Source organism: Sarcophilus harrisii, chromosome 2 (assembly GCF_902635505.1).
Source record: "Sarcophilus harrisii chromosome 2, mSarHar1.11, whole genome shotgun sequence".
In the NCBI taxonomy this organism is placed as follows: domain Eukaryota; kingdom Metazoa; phylum Chordata; class Mammalia; order Dasyuromorphia; family Dasyuridae; genus Sarcophilus; species Sarcophilus harrisii.
In genome coordinates this window covers 400,901,617-400,919,708 of record NC_045427.1, presented here as the reverse complement: position 1 = coordinate 400,919,708, position 18,092 = coordinate 400,901,617, and the positions used below count along the sequence as shown (strand labels likewise).

The following is an 18,092-nucleotide window of genomic DNA, read 5'->3' as shown; positions in this document are numbered from 1 at the left end:
AAACTTAAAAATTTTTACAGATTAATTGAAAACAGTAAAATTCAAGTAAAATCCTTACATTCATTTTTAAAAATAACAACAACAAAAATCACATTAAAATGGCAGACACAAGTTCTGCTCTCATTTGCAATGTTACTTCAGATTTATTCTTCTGATAACAACCACAGCAAGTAAAGATTAACAGAGCCATAGGGAAACTACATGCCATATATAAACTCTAGCAAGTTCTGGTAATAAAATGAGATTTACTAAGTTTTAGCAAATTGTCATTTTTCTAGCCCACACTGATATAAATCTTCTCTTTGATTCGCTAAATTGGCATTTTCTACTTTTGTAGAATTTTGCAAAATTGTTTGTTCTTCTTTTCCTCATTATTTACTGTGATCTGTTTCATTTCCAAAAATCCCATCCTCTTGGTATTTTTCATGGATCTCTTTAATTTTTTGAAATGAAATGATCTGCCACATTGGAAAGTGTCATGGCCTCTTTCACTTTTGGCTTAATAATCTTCACTATCATCCCTGTCATCATGAAACACTCTTGAGGAGTAAAGCCTGAATATTTTTGGATTTGTGGTAGACTTTAAACTTTTCTTCTCTTCCTTTTTTTTCTTGAGAACTTGCTGATGAAGAGGATGAAGACCAAGAATGGTCTTGCTCTCTGCTTTTATGTTTACTATCATCTTTGTAAGATTAGTGTTCTTTATAATATTTATGAGTTTTTCTTGCTTTCTGGATCTACTGGATTCCCTAGTCTTTGGAATCCCCCTGTTCTTTTCTTCTTTTTTTCAGACAGTAGATGTTATATTGAAGATCAGCAGAAGCATATCTTAATTTTTTATTTTCCTTTTGATTTTTTTTCTTTAAAAATGATCTCTCCTCCTGATAAGTAGTTATGCTTCCTCAGGCCACTCAGAAATGTCAATTCTCCTGTGCTTTTGTTTTGTTTTGTTTTGTCAGGTGTAATGTTCTTCAGTAACTTTCTGATAAGAAATGAACCTTTCATTTAAGGTTATTATAGCTGATATGAAATATTACTCTTTAGCATGATGAAGCAAAGACACAATTTGCTAAACAAATGAGTCTAACGTTCTTTTGCTGGCCTGTGGTAACTTAATGTGGTGAAAGATGGATCAGAATTATTGTAACCTCTTGACAGAATGAAGAAGTGTAATAGTGAGCAGCTTATCTTTAGTCAAGGAAGCAGGTCTGTTGGAATCATCAAGGGGAGCAGGTACCATTTTAAGTTTGATTTCAGGGTGATGGAAATCATTGTCTATCATTTTGATTCTAAGTGGGCTCTCTTCTCTGAAGATAAACTTTTCTCTGTCCTTCAGTTTTTTTTGTAGAAGGTTATTGTAATCAAAGAGTTCTTTGAGCTTTTCAGACTACCTGATCATATGACTGAGTTTCTTTCTTCACCATTATTCTCAGAACTTTTTTCATCTTCCTTGTGCTTATCTTTTTCGGTGTTAGACTTTTCTTACATATCTGGTCTCTTTAAGTTTACATTTTTTCTTTTCTTGACTCCATTGTTTTTTCTATCGCCCTTGAGTGAAACTTTAAATTTAGATTTGGTTCCTTCCTCTTCAGCATTCCAGTTAGATGCAGTAGCAATTTTTTTACCCTGATCTTCCAGGACAAACTTTCTGAATTTCATATAATCTTTTGTCTCCTCTGTGTCACCTCCTTCTGAATCAAACTTTCATTTTCCAGTCTCTTTATCACCAAAATAATCTAAAGCTTCCTGATCCTCTCAGCCCCCTTTCCCCTTCCTTTTGCTGTTTCTTTCCTCTTTGGGGCCTCTTTCTCTCTAGTAATTGCATGTATAAAGCAGGTATACTCTAGGCTCTTCATCTGTGTACCTTTTATTTAAAAAAAACTTCCAGTCTTTGTGGTTTCCTGAACTCTAACATTATGATAAAAGGAAGAAAGCATCCTAATTTCTTTCCTTGGAACATTCTGTGTTGGGATTGTCTTTGCAGTGCCTCTTTGTGAAAGTGTATGTTGAATTGGGGTATTCTCAGAGGGACTGTAGTGACTAGAACTTTGTCCAAAGGCACAAGATCCAGACCTCTCAGGGGAATTGTATGCTGAATGGAATGTGAATGTTGAGAAGGATGATTTCTTTGCAGAGTAGGCTGTGCTGAACATGGGAGCATCTGAATAAGATGAACTTTGTGAGGTGATACAGCAATAGGAGAAGTGCTATAGAGTGATTTTGGGCTATTATTGTATCCTGAAAGACCAGGCCAAAGCACACCAAATGCTACTGTTGATTTATTAAAATCACCAGAGGGGTCATATTAAACTGTATCTTTCTGTTCTTCCTGTGATTTGTTTTCACAAAGGCTATTATTCCAATGGCCCTTTCCTTTTTCAGTCTGACTTTAAAGAGACCTTTATTTTTTTTTGAATAGGCAGATGAATTCTTATAAGGGGGTGGTAAGCAAGATGCTAACCTTGGAAACCTGAGATTGGCTTTTAGATCCCTAAGAAGACACAGATCTTTATTTTGGATTTCAGGAGTGTGAACAACTCTTACTAGGTCTGGTTGAGTGTTTTCTATTCCAGACAACTTTATAGCGAGCTTGATGTTATCTACCATCACCTCCTTAATAACTTCCTCTACCCCTAACTCTGTACTCATAAGACTTTCTCCTACCTCTATTACATCTGAAATCTTGATAATAATTTCTAGATAAACATGATTATCTACTAAAATGTTACAAATGTGTCCTAGAACTGGACCTATAACTTATGTTAGAATTAGTAGGTCTTTAAAAATGAGATAAAATTCTCCTTTATATACATTAGATCAGGGTTTTTCACTGGCCTCTTTAATAGTTCCACATACCTGGCTCAATTTCTTTTGTGAGATTTTGTTATTTAAGATGTCTTCTAGACATTGTTAATTTGGTTAGTTTATGTTCCCCCTCCCCAATTTAGTTCATAGTAAGCTTTGATAAGTCCTTTTTTTTCTCCTGGATTTGTTGTGATTAACATTGTTTGTTTATTTTATTTTATTCTTCTCTTTTTAAACAGTTTAGCTATAGTTTATTTATTTAATTTTTTTATTAAAGCTTTTTATTTTCAAAACATATTCATAGAGGCAATTAGGTGGTGTAGTGGATAGAGCACCAGCCCTGAAGTCAGGAGGACCTGAGTTCAAATCTGGCTTCAGACACTTAACACTTCCTAGCTGTGTGACCCTGGGCAAGTCACTTAACCCCAAATGCCTCGGCCATTTCCCTGCCTTATCCTCACCTACTTCCCCAGACAGCAAATTATTCATATGTTAAACATGTGCAATTCTTCTAGATATAAATTTCCACAATTATCATACTGCACAAGAAAAATCAAATCAAAAAGGAAAAAAATGAGAAAGAAAACAAATTGCATGCAAACAACAACAAAAAGAATGAAAATTCTATGTTGTGATCAATACACACTCAGTTTCTACAGCTCTCTCTCTCTGGGTACAGATGGCTCTCATCATCACAAGATCACTGAAACTGGCCTAAATCATCTCAATGAAAAGAGCCACATCCATCACATTCTTCACCTGAAAACTGCCTATTCATTTCCTTTAACTCATATCAGTTACAGAATGGCTTGAATTCTTATAAATTTAAGTCAGTTCTCTATTTTAGAAATAAGGCCTTTATCAGAACCTTTGAATTTAAAAAAAAATTTCCCAGTTTATTGCTTCCCTTCTAATCTTGTCTGTATGTGTTTTGTTTGTAAAAAATCTTTTTAATTTAATATAATCAAAATTATCCATTTTGCATTCCATAAGGTACTGAAGTTCTTCTTTGACCACAAATACCTTCCTTCCCCACAGATCTGAGATACACTATCCTGTGGTCTTATAATATCACTCTTTATGTCTAAATCACAAACCCATTTTGATCTTAGCTTGCTATAGGGTATTAAGTGTGGGTCAATGCCTAGTTTTTACCATAAAAATTTCCAATTTTCCCAGAAATTTTTGTCAAATAATGAGTTCTTCTCCCAGAAGCTAATCAAATACTAGATTATTAGTCATGGACTATTATGTCTTGTGAATCTAACCTATTCCACTAATTGAGTACTCTATTTCTTAGTCAGTACCAAATGGTTTTGATGACCAATGCTTTATAATACAGTTTTAAGTCTGGTACAGCTAGGCCACCTTCATTTGCATTATTTTTCATTAATTCCCTTGAAATCCTTAACATTTTGTCCTTCTAGTTTAACTCTGGTATTCTAGCTCTGTAAAATAATTTCTTTGGAGTTTGATTGGTATAGCACTGAATAAGTAGATTAATTTAGGTAGTACTGTCATTTTTATTATATTATCTTGACCTACCCATGAGCATTTGGTATCTTTCCAGTTGAATAGATCTGACTTTATTTGTGTGGAAAGTGTTTTGTAATTGTGTTCATATAGTTTCTGACATTGCCTTGGCAGGTAGACTCCCAAATATTTTATATTATTTACAGGTATTTTAAATGGAATTTCCCTTTACATCTTTAGCTTTTAGACTTCGTTGGTAACATAAAAATACTGAAAATGGATGTGGATTTATTTTGTATCTTGCAACTTTACTAAAGTAGTGAATTGTTTCTAGTAGTTTTTTAGTTGATTCTCTAGGATTCTCTAAGTATACCATCATCTCATCTGTAAAGAGTTATATTTTGGTTTCCTCATTATCTACTCTATTTCCTTTAATTATTTTTCATTCTCTTTTTGCTAAAGTTAACATATCTAATACAATATTAAATAGTAATGGTGATAGTGGGCAATCTTGTTTCACCCCTGGTATTAATGGGAATGGTTCTAGTTTATCCTTATTACATATGATGTTTGCTGGTTTTAAATAAATCTTATTGATCATTTTAAAGAAAATTCATTTATTCCCATACTCTCTAGTGTTTTTGATAAGAATGGGTGTTGGATTTTGTCAAGTGCTTTTCTGCATTTATTGAGGTAATCATATGGTTTTTGTTAGTTTGGTTATTGGTATATTCAATTACACTAATCATTTGTCTGATATTGAACCAGCCCTCCATTCCTGGTATAACTCCTACTTGGTTATGATGTATTAGGGTATTAATCCTTATTGTAATCTTTTTGTTAATATTTTATTTAAGATTTTTCATCAACATCCTTTAGGAAAATTGGCCTATAATTTCTTTCTGTGTTTTGACCCTACCTGTTTTAGGTATCAACACTATATTTATAGTTTTCCCAGAATTGGAATTGTTCTTTAAATGTGTGGTAGAATTGACAAGTAAATCCATCTGGCCCTGGAGATTTTTTTTTTTTAGGGAATTGATTAATAACTTGTTCAAATTCTTTTTCTAAAATGGGACTATTTAAGTAATTTATTTCCTCCTCTGTTAATCTGAGCAATCTGTATTTTTGTAAGTATTCATCCATTTCACTTAGATTATCAGATTTATTGGTATATAGCTGGGCAAAATAACTTCTATTGCCTCATCAATGGTGGAAAGTTTACCCTTTTCATTTTTGATATTAACAATTTGATTTTCTTCTTTCCTTTTTTTCCTAATGATATTCATCTATTTTGTTGTTTTTTGTTTTCATAAAACCAACTCTGTTTGGTTTATTAGTTCAATTGTTTTTTACTTTCAATTTTATTAATCTCTTTAATTTTCAGAATTTCAAATTTGCTATTTAATTGGGAAGTTTTAATTTGTTCTTTTACTAGCTTTTTTAGTTGCATGCCCAATTCATCAATATCTATTTTTTCTTCTCTATTTTATGCAATCAAGCATCTAGAGATATAAAACTTCCCCTAAGAACTGTTTTGGCTGCATACCTTAAATTTTGGTATGTTGTCTCATTATTGTCATTCTCTTGCATGAAATTATCAGCTGTGTCTGTGATTTGTTGTTTCTGATAATTAGGATAAGATTGTTTAGTTTCCAATTAATTTTTAGATTATTTTTCTTTGGGCCTTTATTACATGTAATTTTTACTATATCATCATCTGAAAAAAAGCATTTACTCTCTCTGCCTTTCTGCATATGAATTTGATGTTTTTATGCCCTAATGCATGATCAGTTTTATATAGGTTCCATGAACCACTGAGAAAAAGTATAACCCTTTCTGTCTCAATTCAATTTTGTCCATAGTCTATCATATCTAACATCTAAAATTGTAGTCACCTCCTTAACTTCTTTCTTAATTACTTTATCGTTCAATTTATCTAGTTCAGAGAGAACAAAGTTGAGATCCCCCACATTATCTTTCTGTCTAATTCTTCTTGCATCTCTCTTAACTTCTATTCTAGGAATTTCAATGCTATACCACTTGGTGAATATATGTTTGGTAACATCAATACTAAACATATATTTTTATCTGTATTATTGATATCATCAATATTGTCAATGCTAAACATATATTGTTATCTGTGGCATCTGTTATTAATATGTGTTTTTTCATCTCTCTTTTTTCATTGTAGTAACTTTATTTTTGATATACATATGAATCATTTTCAGAGAGAAAAGTAAGAGCAAAAGGAAAAAAAAGCATGGAAGAGGTTTAAAAAAAACAGAAAAAATAAATGAACATAGCTTAAATCAACATATATTGATTTACATCCATCTCCTTAGATCTTTCTTTTGGATGTAGATGGCATTTTCTGTCTGAAGTCTATTGAGATTGCTTCAAATCACTGAACTGCTGAGAAGAATCAAGCCTTTTGCAGTTAATCACCACACATTCTCGCTGTTATTATGTATAGTATATTCCTTGTTCTACTTTTTTCACTCAGCATCATTTCATGTGAATTTTTCCAGGCTTTTCTATGATCAGCTTGTTTATCATTTTAACAGAACAATAATATTCCATTACCTTCATGTACCACAGCTTGCTTAGCTATTTCCCAATTGATGGGGAGCCACTGCTTTTCCAATTTTTTGATACCACAAAAAGAGCTGCTACAAACATGTTTGCATATGTGTGATATTTCTCTTTCGTTATGATTTTCTGAGGAGATAGACCCAGTAATGACACCATTGGGTCACAGCATATGCAGTTTTGTAGCCCTTTGGGCAGAGTTACAGATTGCTCTCCAAAATGGTTAGATTATTTCACAATTCCACCAACAATGCATTAGTGTCCCAGTTTTCTTACATCCCTTCCAACATTTATCATTATCTTTTCCTGTCATCTTAGCCAATCTGAGAGTTGTTTTAATTTGCATTTCTTTAACCAATAGTGATTTAGAGCATTTTTTTTTATATAACTATTATTGGATTTTAGTTTATCATTTGAAAATTGTCTGTTCATATCCTTTGATCATCTATCATTTGGGGAATTTGTATTCTTATAAATTTGACACAGTTCTTTACATATTAGAAAAATGAGACTTTTATCAGAAATATTATCTGAATTGTTTGAATGTGTGCTTTATAATATAATTTTATGTTTGGTACTGCTAAGCCATCATTCTTTTTATTTTTTCCAATAATTTCTTTTTCTTTTTTTTAGATGAATTTTGTAATTATTTTTTCTAGTTCTTTAAAATAATGTTTTGGAAGTTTGAATGGTGTGGCAATGAACAAGTAGACCAACTTAGGCAGAATTGCCATTTTTATTATATTAGCTTGGCCTACCCATGAACAATTGATATTTTCCCAATTCTTTAGATCTGATTTTATTTCTGTCAGAAGTTTTTGTAATTGTGTTCATATAGTTTTGGGGCTTGTCTTGCTTGGTAAATTCCCAAGTATTTTATTTTTTTCTATGATAATTAAAAATGGAATTTCTCGTTCTATCTCTTGCTGATGGGCTTTATCAGTAATATACAGAAATACTAATGATTTGTGTGGGTTTATTTCATATCCTTTAACTTTGCTAAAGCTGTGAATTGTTTCTAGTAGGTTTTTGGATTATTTTCTAGGATTCTCTTAAGTATATTATCTTATCCTCTGCAAAGATTGATAGTTTTATTTCCTCATTGCCTATTCTAATTTCTATAAGTTCTTTTTTTTTTTCTTATTGCTAAGGCAAAAATTTATAGTACAATGTTGAATAATAGTGGTGATAATTAGCATGCTTGTTTCATCCCTGATCTTATTGGGAATGCATCTATCTTCTCTCCCTTACAAATAATGCTTGCTGTAGGTTTTAGGTAGATACTGCTTATTATTTGAAGGCAAGTTCCCTTTATCCCTGTGTTCTAAAGTGTTTTTTAATAGGAATGGGTGCTGTATTTTTTCAAAAGCTTTTTCTTCATCTTTTGAAATTATCATATGATTTCTGTTGGTTCTGTTATTGATATAGTCAATAATGGCAATAGTTTTCCTCATATTGTGCCAGACCTGCTTTCCTGGTATAAATCCTACTGAGTCATAGTATATTATTCTGATGATATGTTGCTATAATCTCTTTGAAATTATTTTATTTAAAATTTTTGCATTAATATTAGTGAGATTGGTCTATAATTTTCTCTCTTTGTTTTGGACTTTCCTGGTTTAGATATCAGTACCATATTTATGTCATACAAGGAATTTGGCCATATTCCTTCTTTACCTATTTTTGCAAATATTTTACATAGTATTTCAATTAATTGTTTTTTAAATGTTTGGTAGAATTCACTTGTGAATTTATTTGGCCCTGAAGATTTTTTTTTAGAGAGTTCATTAATGACTTGTTCAATTTCTTTTTTTTCCCCCTAAAACAGGATTATTTAAGTAATTGATTTGCTGTTCTGTTAATCTGGACAATTTGTATTTTTGTAAATGTTCATCCTTTTCTATTATATTGTCAGAGTTGCTTTTCTAGAGTTGTACAAAATAGTGCCTAATTTTTGCTTTAATTTCCTTTTCATTAGTGGTTAAGTTCACTCTTTTCATTTTTGATGCTAGTGATTTGGGTTTTTCTTTCCTTTTTCTGATCAAATCAAACAAAGGTTTATCTATTTTCTTAGTTTTTTTCATAAAATCAACTCTTAGTTTTGTTTATTAATTCAAGTTTTCTTAGTCTCTGTTTTAGTAATCTCTTCTTTGTTTCAAAATTTATAATTTGATATTTAATTGGTGGTTTTTAATTTGTTCTTTTTCTAGTTTTGTTAATGCTTCAATGAATGCCTAATTCATTGATCTCATTTTCCATTTTATTTATGTAGCTTTTAAATTTTATAAAATTTCCCTTAAGAACTGCTTTGGCTGATCCAATAGGTTTTGGTATATTATCTTATTATTGTCATTTTCTTGGATGAAATTATGATTATGATTTGTTATTAGACTCTTTCTAAAGAATGATTTTTTTTTCATTTCCAGTGGTTTTAGTGTAGTTCTTCCTGGCCCTTTATGGAATATAATTTTCAATGCATTGTGATCTGAAAAGGAACCATTTACTATTTCTGCCTTTTTTGTATTTGATTGTGAGGTTTTTATACTCTAAAATAAGTGACAAATGGTCACTTTTTGTGTAGGTGTAGATGCCATGTACTATCAAGAAAATGTTGTATTCTCTCTGTCCCTGTTAAATTTTCTCCAGAGGTCTATCATATCTAGGCTTTCCACTATCCTACTAACCTCCCTAGTTTCTTTCTCATTTATTTTGTGGTTAGATTCATCTGATTCTGAGAAGGGAAGCTTAAGATCCACCAATAGAATAGTTTTGCTGTCTATTTTTTTTTCCTGTAAAGGACTTAAAATCTTCTCTAGGGATTTGGTTGCTCTACCATTTGGTGCATAAACATTTAGTATCATTACTGCTTCATTATTTATTGTACTGTTTATCAAGATACACTTTCCCTCCTTATCTCTTTTAATAATATCTATTTTTACTTGTGATTGATCTGAGATCAGAATTGTTACCCCTGCTTTTTTTTTTTTAACTTCAGTTGAAGCATAATACATTCTTTTCCAACCTTTTACCTTTATTCTGTATGTGTTTCTCTGTATCAAATGTATTTCTTGTAAACAACATATTGTAGGATTCTGTTTTTTAAATCACTCTTCTCTTTGCTACCATTTTATGGGAAATTTCATCCCATTCACATTAATAGTTTTGATTATCAGCTCTGTATTTCCCTCCATCCTATTTTCTCCCCTGTATTATAATTTTGATCTCTCTTTCTGCTCTGTCCTTAGTCATGTATTTTTTTTTACTCACCCAACACACTGCTTTATCTCCTATCCCCTCTTCTCTTAGTAGTGTTTTTAACCCACTTCACCCACTACCTTACCTTCTATTAACCCTCCCCCCTTCTCTTATCTTATTTCTACCTTCTTTTATATCTTGTCCCTCCCTTTTCTTTTCTTTTTTCTCCTCCTACTTTTTTTATAGGATTAAATAGATTTCTACACTCAACTGAATGATTAAGTTATTCCCTCTTAGAGCCAAAACTGATGAGATCAAGCTTCAGTCAATGCTCTTCTTATTTTAATAGGTCTTTTGAGTCTCTTGGTGTGAACTAATTGTCCTATTATACCTTTCCTTTCTTCTTTTTCCCCACTACAGACCTTTTCCCTTTTTAGTGTCTTTTTCTTTGATGTCATTACATCAAAATCCATTTATAACCAAACCCTCAGTCTATGTGATGCCCCTTTGTCTACCCTACTGTCATTTACAGTTCTCAAGAGTTATGGATATTATTTTCCCATCTAGGAAAGTAAATAGTTTAACCTTTAAATATATATATTTTCTATTTAGTTCTTTTTTTTAATAGAAATGATTGAAAGTTTCTTACTTCATTGAAACTGCATCTCCTCCTTTGAAATATGATGTGGAATCTCATCTTGGTAAATTCTTGGTTGTAAAACCAGGTTCTTTGCCTTTTAGAATATGGTATTCCAGGCCCTTTGATATATTATTGTAGTAGCTACCAGATCCTGGGTCATCCTGACTGTTGCTTCTTGATATTTGGACTGTTTTTATCCTACAGCTTGCATATTTTTCCCCTTGAGATTTACTTTTGGAGTTTCATAACAATGTTTCTTGGGGTTTTCCAAGTGGCATCTCTTTCCAGAGGTAATCTATGAATTCTTTCAATAAGTAATTCTCCCTATGTTTCTAGAAAATTGAAGCAGTTTTCCTTAATGATCTCTTGTAGAATTCTATCCAAGCTTTTTTTTTTTTTTTTTTTTTTTTGGTCATGGCCTTCAGGTAGACCAATAATTTTTAAGATGTCTCTTTGGGATCTATTTTTCAGGTCAGGTGTTTTGCCAATGAGGTATTTAACATTTTCTTCTACTTTTTCATGATTTTTAGTTTGTTTACAACTGATTCTCACAAAATCATTAGCTTCCTTCCATTTGCCATGTTCTAGTTTTTAATGTGTGATTTTTCTTCAGTTATCTTTTGTATCTCTTTTTCCATTTGGTTTATTCTAATGTTTAGTTGTTTTCTTCAGACAATATTTTTCCTTCCTGTTCCAAACTGTTGACTCTCTCATGCAAACCTCTCATTTCTTTTCTCATTTTTTCTTCTACCTCTCTTATTTTCCTTTCAAAATCTTTTATGAGCATTTCCAAGATGTCTTTTTGGACTTGAGTCCCATTTATCTCACTCTGAAATTTCTTCTGTGGACATTATGTTCTCATCTAAGTTTGTGTTTTGGTCTACCATAATAGTTTTCAAAGGTCAAGGTTCTTTTCTGGTTTTTGCTCACTTTCTTTACTTTTCTTTTGGTATTTCCTCTTTTTCTTTAATGGTAGAACTCTGCTTCTGGGGTAAAGTGGTGCTGTCCCAAGCTTCCTGTGCAGCTCTGAGCCCTGGCTTTGAGCATAGGGGCCCCTTGTGTTTGTAGGGGATAGCTTTGCATGTTCTGTTGAGGAAACGGCCTGGTTTCTTTTTTTTCAGTTTTGTCTTTTCTTTTTTATTATTATTATAACTTTTTATTGACAGAGCCCATGCCTGGGTAATTTTTTTTTTACAACATTATCCCTTGCACTCACTTCTGTTCTAACTTTTCCCCTCCCTCCCTTCATCCCCTTCCCCAGATGGCAAGCAGTCCTATACAAGTTAAATATGTCACAGTGTATCCTAGATACAATATATGTGTGCAGAACCAAACAGTTCTCTTGTTGCACAGGAAGAATTGGATTCAGAAGGTAAAAATAACCTGGGAAGAAAAACAAAAATACAAGCAGCTTACATTCATTTCCCAGTGTTCTTTCTTTGGGTATAGCTGCTTCTGTTCATCCTTGATCAATTGATACTGAGTTAGATCTCTTTGTTGAAGAAATCTATTTCCATCAGAATACAACCTTATATAGTATCGTTATTGAGGTATAAAATGATCTCCTGGTTCTGCTCATTTCACTTAGCATCAGTTCATATAAGTCTCACCAATCCTTTCTGTATTCATCCTGCTGGTCATTTCTTATAGAACAATAATATTCCATAACATTCATATACCACAATTTACTCAACCATTCTCCAATTGATGGGCATCCATTCATTTTCCAGTTTCTAGCCACTACAAACAGGGTTGTCCCACAAACATTTTGGCACATACAGGTCCCTTTCCCTTCTTTATTATCTCATTGGGGTATAAGCCCGATAGAAACACTGCTGAATCAAAATGTATGCATACTTTGATAACTTTTTGAGCATAGTTCCAAATTGCTCTCCAGAATGGCTGAATGTATTCACAATTCCACCAACAATGTATCAGTGTCCCTGTTTTCCCACATCCCCTCCAACATTTCACATTATCTTTCCCTGTCATTCTAGCCAATCTGACAGGTATGTAATGGTATCTCAGAGTTGTCTTAATTTGCATTTCTCTGATTAATAATAACTTGGAGCATATTTTCATATGGCTAGAAATAGGGAAATGGCCTGGTTTCACAGAGTTTGCCTTCTGAACTGGAACTAGAAGCTGTCCCATTGATTTGCTCCTCTACTGGGTCAGGACTGAAGGTTCTAGTTGATAATTTGCTGTGATTAAGACTCTCTCACTGGTTTTTCCAGTATCTATCTGACCTGAGCTGAATATCCTTTTCACCCTAGAAAGACTTAACTATCTTGAAATTTTTTCAGTCTATTTTGAGCTGGAGAGGGGTCTTATTTTATCAGACTATGTTTAGAGGGTTCATTTCATGTGCTTTTCAAAGGAAATGGATAGCTTTAGCAGCTTCCTGACATTACTCTGTCATCTTGGCTCCACCCCCTCTTTATCTCTTTTAATCAGATCTATTTTTTCTTTTGCTTCATCTAAGATCAGGATCTCTACCCCTGCTTTTTTTTTTTTTACTTCAGCTGAAGCATAGTAGATTCTCTCTAGTCTTGTATGTTTATTCTGTATGTATCATTTTGCTTTAAATATGTTTCTTGGAAATGATATATTGTAGGATTCTAGCTTTTAATCCAGTCTGTTATCTGCTTCTGTTTTATAGGAGAGTTCATCCAAGTTATACTTTTCTCTTTACATTCCTCCCTTCCCTCCTCCCCAGTATTTTGCTTCTATCATCTCCCTCAAACAACCCTCCCTTTTTATAACCTCTCCCCCTTTCCTATTCCTTTCCCCTTCTACTTCTATTCTCCCTTCTATTAGACTCCTCCTTTCCTTTCCCATTTCTCCTCCTACTTTCCTATAGGGTAGAATAAGTTTCTTTGTGAAGCTAAATGTGTCTGATAGTCTCTCTTTGAGCAAAGTTGATGACGGTAAGATTCAAACAATGCTCACCTCCGTCTCCTCTTTCCTTCTATTGTAATAGGTCTTTTTTTGCCTCTTCATGAAATGTAAGTTACTCTATTTTACCTCCATTTTCCTCTTCTTTCAGTACAATCCCTTTTCCACTTTTAGTTTCTTTTCTTATATTATCACAATAAAATCAAATTATACCTATACCCTCTAAGTATACCCATAACAGAGATACAGTTTTCGAGAATTAAACATATCTTTCCATATAGAAATGTTAAACTTTTTAACTTTAAAAGAAATGGTTATTTTTTTTTCCTTTTTATCTTTTTATGCTTCTTTTCTATATTTGATGATCAAATTTTCTTTTTAGCTCTGGTCTTTTAATTAGAAATAAAAGAAATTCACCTGTTTCATTGAATGTCCATCTTTTTTTTTTCTGAGAGATAATGCTTAATTTTGTTGGATAGATGATTTGTTGGATAGGTAATCCACAAGTTCCTTTGCTTTTAAGAATATCAGATTCCAGGCTCTTTGATTCTTTAAAATGAATCCTGATTATGGTTTTTTAATATTTGAGTTGTTTCTTTTAAACTGCTTGCTATATTATCTCCTTAATTTGATACTTTCAAAATTTAGCTGTGACATTCCTTGGAGTTTTCATTTTGGGATCTTTATCAGGAAATGTTCAGTGAATTATTTTAATGGTTATTTAAACTTCTGATTCTAGGAAATCAAGGCAGTTTTCCTTGGTGCTTTCCTGAAAGATGAGACAAGGCTTTTTTTTTTTGTATCATGATTTTCAGGAAGTCCAATAATTCTTATATTGTCTCTCCTAGAACTATTTTCCAGGTCAGTTGTTTTTCCAATGAGGTATTTTATATTTTCTTCTATTTTTTCATTTAAAAAATTGTTTCATTGATTTTTGACATCTCATTGAGTCATTCACTTACATTGGTTCAATTCTAATTTTTACTGAATTATTTTCTTCAATTAGCTTTTTATCTCCTTTTGCATTAGGCCAATTGAATTTTTAAATAAGTTATTTTGTTCAATGGATTTTTTTCCATTTCCCAAATTCTATTTTTCAAGTTGTTTTCTCTTTCCATTTCATCAAATCTAATTTGTAAGGAGTTATATACCTTTTCCATTTCACTAAATATCTTTTGTAAGGAGTATTCTTCAGATAATTTCTGTGTGCCTTTTTTCATACTCTCCTGCATTGTTCTCATTTCCTTTCCTCATTTTTATTCTAATTCTCTTTTAAGATCCTTTTTTAATTCTTCCAAGAGATCCTTGTGATATGAGAACCAAATCATAGCACCCTTTGGAGCTTCCTCTGGAAATGATTTGCCTTTAGTGTCTTCAGAGTTTGAAGTCTGTTTTCTCTTTCTCCATAAAATCTATCTATGAACAGAGTTCTTTTTACTTTTTTGCTCATTTTTTAAATGCTGATCTCTGTTCTTAGGGCAAAGGGGAGATTTGTCCCCAGCTTCTTCTACAGGTAATAGCAGATTTTGCTGCCCTGGAGCAATCCTGCTGACTTTTTACCTGGTCTGGGTGGGTGTGGTCAACTCCCATATTATTCTGGGGTTCAGAGGCTCACTCTTTGCCTTTCATATTTGTGTTGGATATCTTGCAGCTAATCTGTTAATCCACTGGCATCTGAACCAGGAGAGTAGCCAACACTTATATTTTGGCTAAGAGCCTCCCAGTATATTCTCTGGCACACCACCCTGGATCCCAGGCACTGTGCCTGTTCTGTCCCTGTCCTGTTCTTCCTTTCCACCACCCCAACCTGATTGAAATAGATTTTTTTTTATTTTTTTCCAAAATATCTTCTGTTGGAAATTTGTTACATTCCAAACTTTTATGGGTTCTGTCACTCCAAAACCAGTTGAGAGGCTTGATCTGGTGTTGATCTGAATGATGCCAGCAAGAGATCAGATCAAGACTATATACTCTCTGCCATCTTGCTTCTGTCCTCTATAGTTTATTTTAAAAATAAGTTTCTTAATATTTAAGTAGAGCCTGATCTTAGTTTTATTTATTTATTCTACACTTTCTCTGCTTTTGACAGTATTTCTCCTCTAATTTTCAAAATATCAATTTTGAGACTTATTTTTTCTTTATTTATTGCTTGATTTTCTAATTTGTTTATTAATTCATTAAAACTCTTTTTCCTCATTTTTAAATGTTTGTCTTAACAATATAATTTTCTGCCAGAAAAAAATGATCTTATCTGCATTTCAGAAGTTTTGGTATATTTTCTTGTCATTATCATTGTTTTCATATACTTCTTTGTTGTTTTTATAGTTGATTCTTGGAACTATTCATTATTTAGGAACTTATTACTACTTCTAATTATATCTATGTCTTTTGTTCCTGGTACTGATTACTATTTGTGTCTGTATGTGTTCTTGAATATGTGTAAGTTATGATCTTTAAAAGATGTATTTGACATTTCTAATTTTAAACATTTGCAATTTCTCTGTGTTTTTATACATTCTTATTTTTTGTAAAGGTGTTACATGTTTCTGAGATGTTTGTGCTCTTTAATATTTCCATCAAAAAGAAGCCATAATCTTTATACTCTAAATTATCCAATATTTTGGGGAGTTTTATATTTTTCTTTATCTATATTAGATTTGTCCAGGTCTGAGGAAGAAACATCAGATCTCTTTCTCATTGTTGTATTATCTATGTCTATTTATAGTTTAGTTAGCAATAGCATGAGATGCATATAAAGGCCCCAGAATAGGGGTATATTAGTAAATATTTAATAGCCAGTTCTTCAAAATAAATGCACAAGGCACTATTAAAAAAACCAACAAAATAGTTATTAATATATATTGTGTGATACTCTATAAGAATCAACCTGTGGCACAATCTGTTTCTTTCCATGGCCAAAAATGCTACATGAGGGGTGGGATTCCAATAAGTCTTTCCTTCACCCCAAATTTAACATTTATTTCAAATTAATGATATCCTAAATAGAAATATTAAAGGGAAAATGGCAAACTTTTAATTTATTTTCTGAAACAGATCACATATGTGAAAGACATTGCTGACTTCAGGATTAGAAAATACAAGGTCCCTTTTTGTTTACTGTTTTTTAGTTACCAAAACCAAAAGTGACATTTTCTGTGATAGAGTAGAATTCAGTTACTAATTTTCTCCAAATAGGATCCCTTTTGTGTGTAGAAGATCAAAAAGTAAAATGCTGTCCCAAGGTCATCCTGAAATATTTCTAGTTGGTTTGCCCAAACCTTTGTACCTAATGCCATTCTATTGAGAGACAAAGGGGAAGTCACTACGTAAATTAACCCTTTCAATTGGCAAATAGTAGCAGGCAACAATTTTTTTCCATCAACACAATAATCTATTTCCGAGGTACCTTTTTTACTTCAAGTATTGGTTTCTGAACATCTTTTTACATTCCCATGTATACATTTAATATTGTCCTGGAGACTTTTTCCTATAGATTTCAGCTGCTTCTTCTATGGGTCATACTGTGTATCAACCTTCCTAGGATTATGAACAGGACACACAGAGTACAGTCTTAGTCAGGACAGTTTCTGAGCCTTCTGGAGTCTGTTATACTTGCTTAGTTCCTCATGCCTCTGGGTTTCCTTTTCCTCAAAATGGATTTTTTCCCCCTTTTCCTTAAAGTGATTGTAATAGCTCTTGACCAGGAGACTGTCCTGCACTTCTCTGTAGGAGATAGACATGAAAACTTCATTGCATCCACTGAGACAAGATTAGCAAAATTTTTGTCCACAAAAGATAGCCACTGGGTCTGTAAGACAGATTTAACAAATGCTGCTGGGAGCACATCCTGTAGAGCTTTAGTAATCTCTTTAGAAGCTATGATCCTTTCTTAATTCTATTCTCTTCTTCTTTTCAGGAACTCAGTTGAAGAAGAGTTAGTTTAGATCAGGAATGTTCCACAATGCACTTTTAAAGTTTAATGCATTATTCAATTTTTCAATATCACTTTTTAAATGAACACTTATCAACAACAACAAAATATATCAGCCCTTCATTTGTAGCATTTGGTGATCTATTTTTAAAGTGCTATTATTTATTTTGAACTTTATTACAAAATTATAAAAGAAAAAATATTGCACGTACACAACACAAGAAAATTCAATGCAAAACAATAAATTTCCATTTCAAGAAAGCCTATAAAATAAATACTATACATTTCTTTCAAAGCTGCCTCTTTGCTTCCTTATAGATTTTCTTTTGTTCTCTGCTGTGCACCTTTTACTTTATTTTTTCCCTTTCCACCCCCCATTCAACTTACCCTCCCCATACCCTAAAGAAAGCTACAGTTAAGTAGACACACACACACACACACACACACACACACATACACACACACACACAAACATGACTAAACTATGCTAATTACTATTTGTTATCTGTTCCTCTGGAAATGGATAGCATCTTTTCTCATAGGTCTTTCATGATGTTT

At 32.4% G+C, this 18,092-nt stretch overlaps 1 pseudogene; it reads right to left on the bottom strand.

The window, feature by feature from the left end:
• Positions 1 to 527: 527 nt before the first annotated feature.
• LOC100916512 overlaps positions 528 to 18,092 on the bottom strand; it is a 99,910-nt pseudogene continuing 82,345 nt past the window's right edge.